Source organism: Microtus ochrogaster (genome assembly GCF_000317375.1).
Source record: "Microtus ochrogaster isolate Prairie Vole_2 chromosome 14 unlocalized genomic scaffold, MicOch1.0 chr14_random_3, whole genome shotgun sequence".
NCBI lineage: Eukaryota > Metazoa > Chordata > Mammalia > Rodentia > Cricetidae > Microtus > Microtus ochrogaster.
The window spans coordinates 265,447-269,486 of NW_004949098.1; positions in this window are offsets into that span (position 1 = coordinate 265,447).

Below are 4,040 nucleotides of genomic sequence, written 5' to 3' on the forward strand. Positions count from 1 at the left end.
CTCTCCAGCCCCCGTCTTTTTTTTTAGGATGTATTTTTATTGACTTGTGTGTGTGAGAGATGTGGAGAGTGGGAATACATGTGGAGGCCAGAGGACACCTTGGAAGAGCTGGTTCTCTCCCACCATCCTCCCACAGGTCCCAGGATGGAACTCTAGACCTGTGCAGGAAGCACCTTTATACACCGAGCTATCTCACTGCTCCCCTTTTATGTGTACAATTAAAAGTGACAACTCACAAAATGAAAATAGAAAGGTTTTCAAAAATACTTTTCTTTGTAAAATGATTTTTAGTGTATGTGTGTCGTGTGTTTGCCCTTGAGTACAGGTGTCTGTGTAAATCCCAGAAGGGCGTCAGAGCCCCTGGAGCTGGAGTTACAGGTAATTGTGAGCTGTCCCATGTGGGTGCTGGGACCCGAACTCAAGTCCTCTGGAAGAGCAGTCTGCACTCTAACAGCTGAGCCATCTCTATCTCCAGAGCCTACTAACATTTTTTCCCCCTGGACAGAACATAAACTTGTGTCTACTTTAGGGAAGTGAGTTAGAAATGTTTAGCAGGACCTTACAAATATTTGGTATCGTCTAAGTGGTACGTAAAAGCCTAGGCACATGATTCCTCATGGAAGGTCTGTTTATAACCCAAACCCCCAGAAGCCTAAATGTTCAATATTAAAGAACAGTGAAAAGTGTAAAGAATTATGGACTCTAAATGCACTGGACTGCGATACGATTATTATATTTTATTAATCATACCTTCACCGGTCCTTGGTGTTTCTTCTCTATTGTTCTTTTCCTTTTAGGCAAAATAGAATGTTTCCTAGTTTGGCAAATCTTTTATCTTTTAATTATCTTTTAATTTAGGCTGCTAATGTTAAGTAGGATTTGATTGTATACTTCGAAATATTACCTCCTAAGGTAAACAGCTAGCTCACTTTATTCTGTGGCTCTGGAGTCAGTGCCTGCTTACGTGAAAACAACTTGTCTGGTTAAATAGGATTGCATTGCTCTGGACTAAGAGACAGTTTGTTTCTTCAGAGACCCAGCTCCTGATGATCAAAACAGCATTGTTGTAACAATATGCATTCCTTAACTCTCAATGTAAAACCACATTGGCAGTCTCCACCCCATAGAGCAAAACATTTGACAAAGCAAACAATATGCCACCAAAGACTGCCCCACCTCGACACTAGCATAACAAACTCTGTTTCTGTTCTAAACTCAAAAATAAGGTGGGGGCTGGAGAGATGGCTCAGGGGTTGAGGTGCTTGCTGTGCAAGCTTGAAAACCTGAGCTGGGATCCACAGCACCCATGGGAAAGGCCCAGAGGGTGTACTCCTGGAATTCCAGGGCTGAAGACAGGGATAGGATTTGGGGATTTGCCTGGCCACCTACTCTAGCCAATCAGTGAACTCCAGGTTTAGCAAGAGACTGTCCTGAGCTGGGTGTTTGACTAGATACGGATATACTCTCCACATAAAGAAATTCTTGGTGTTTTATCTGATGTTCAAATTCAATTGAATATCTTTTATTTTATTTGCTACATGTGGCAACCCTCCCTAATCCTGAAGTTTTTGCCTGTTTCCATTGGTGCCTACATCTAAGAAGTGTCCATAGGAACCCAACTCCTGGTAGCCCACATGAAGCAATTTACCTGCTTACTTCCAGAGAAGGCTCTTGGCCAAGGGCAGCCTCCTTGCGCCCCAGAAGCCTCTTCAGCTTCCTCTGCATTACCTGCTGCAAAAGTGAGCAGCAACTTCTCCACCAAGCGGCTGTTTCTGGGCTTTCTTCTCTCTTCCCTCCTAGCAGCCGTGAGGTCCCTCGTCGGTCTGTGGATCTGAGCAGGACCTGCCTGTCCGCGTGGCCCACTGTGTGGTGCTGTTTGAGTCGCCAATCTCTTATTTCTCCTGTGGCCTCTTCATGTCTTTGACACCCTACTTCTTGTCTTACAGATTTTGATTCATTAATAATTCTATGCTTTTCCACAAGGAAATATTAAAATTCACATTGTCTTGTAGTCTGGGATGGCAATGGGCCATCATCTAGTCTTGTCACCATTAATCCAGCCCTGCAGAAGACTTGAGGAGACATGGCAACATGGGCTGGTGGCTTCCATCCCGGCCTCATGAAAGGCCACTATGACAGGATACAGTGTCCCCCGGGAACAGAGTTGGAGTGGCACCTGTGACCGGATCCTTTGCTGTGCACACTTTTGGAAGTTCCCCTCCCCGTTCAGCGAAGAAGGCCCGTGCTCCGCTGTCAGCTAGCAGCGTCTCCATCTTTACCCCCCCCCAAGGCTTGCTTATGTCTAGTTCAGCTTCTGACCAGCAGTTCCTGCTAAGATATTGCCCTGCTTGAAGCTATGAGTGGGACCCCTGCTTCAAATTCATGGCCTGTACTTTGAGAAGCAGGACTCTGAAACTAACACCCCACTGGCTGCGTTGCCTCCCAGGCTCTTCGGAGGACTGCTCTGCTGATATCTAGCACCTGGCTGCACAAAAGGCCAAAATCAAAGGCATGTCAGTGAGGTAGGGAATCGCAGAGTGAAAGAAACAGAGACAGGCTGGGGTGGAAAGAGCAGAGAGCCTGAGAGGAGATGAGTCCAGGACAGCTTAGATACGGCTTAGTTTTGATTGAGTATAAAAAAGAAGGGAACCAGGCCAGGTGGTGGTGCACAGGTTTAATCCCAGCACTCAGGAGGCAGAGGCAGGTGGATTTGTGAGTTCAAGGCCAACCTGGTCTACAGAGTGAGTTCCAGGACAGCCAGGATGACACAGAGAAACCCTGTCTTGAAAAACTAAATAAATAAACAAAAAGATGAACTGTTGCCCCCAAATGGGGAGCCATAGCCTCCCCTTATATCTACCACCTGGCTACACAAGTAGTCTATAGAGCACCACTGTAAGTAATTGATTATTGATGTGTGAGTGCTGTTTGTCATGATTACATATGGTTAAAACACTATAAGATCATTTCTCTGTGAAGCTGGAAGAGGAGGTAAGGGATTAGCTGGGGGTAGGAGGGTGGGCCAGCTGAGTGCCTACTGTATACCAAGGTCTGAGACAAGGCTTTGCCTAGGGTGGCTCATTTAGTCATTCTGCAAAGGTATATCTTTAGTTTCATCTCTGCAGATGGGAAGCAGGATGTGACTTAATCATACACAGTCACAAACTAATACCTCGAGGATCCAGAATGGGAACTCGGGAATCCAGGGGAAGCATCTCCATGTACAGAGAGAAGGGACGATGTCATAGATGGGCATGGCAGCTGAATGGGAAGCATGGGATCTTCTAGAGATTCTAAGGACCGGTGCTCCTGCTCTGTGAAGCCCCTGCAAACGTGGCTCAAGGGAATACCAAATGTAAAAAGACTGATATGTTCAAGTCTCAAGACAATCTCCTGCTTACAGAAGATGGGACAGGGGCAGCCTGGGAACCAGATCGCATCAGATCATGGGGGCAAATAGTTTTCTGTAAAGTCCTTTCACACACAGGCAGGTGAGGGATGGTTCAAAGATTAAAGAGCTTGCCCAATGGTTTGAATTAAACCCACAGTGGAAGAGCGAGTCCTAAAATTTATCCTCGGACCTCCACTCATGTACCCTGGTATACATGTGCTTACACACACACACGCACAGACACACACACAGACACACAGACACACACAGATACACATGCACATATACAGATACACACACATGCACACAGACACACACACAGATACACACACAGACACACATACACAGATACACACACAGACACACATACACAGATACACACACAGACACACACACATACACAGATACACACACACATACACACACAGATACATACACACAGACACACACACAGATACACACACAGACACACACACATATACACATGCACACAGACACACACACATACACAGATACACACGCACATACACAGATACACACACATGCACACAGACACACACACAGATACACACACAGACACACATACACAGATACACACATAGACACACACACATACACAGATACACACACGCATATACACACACAGATA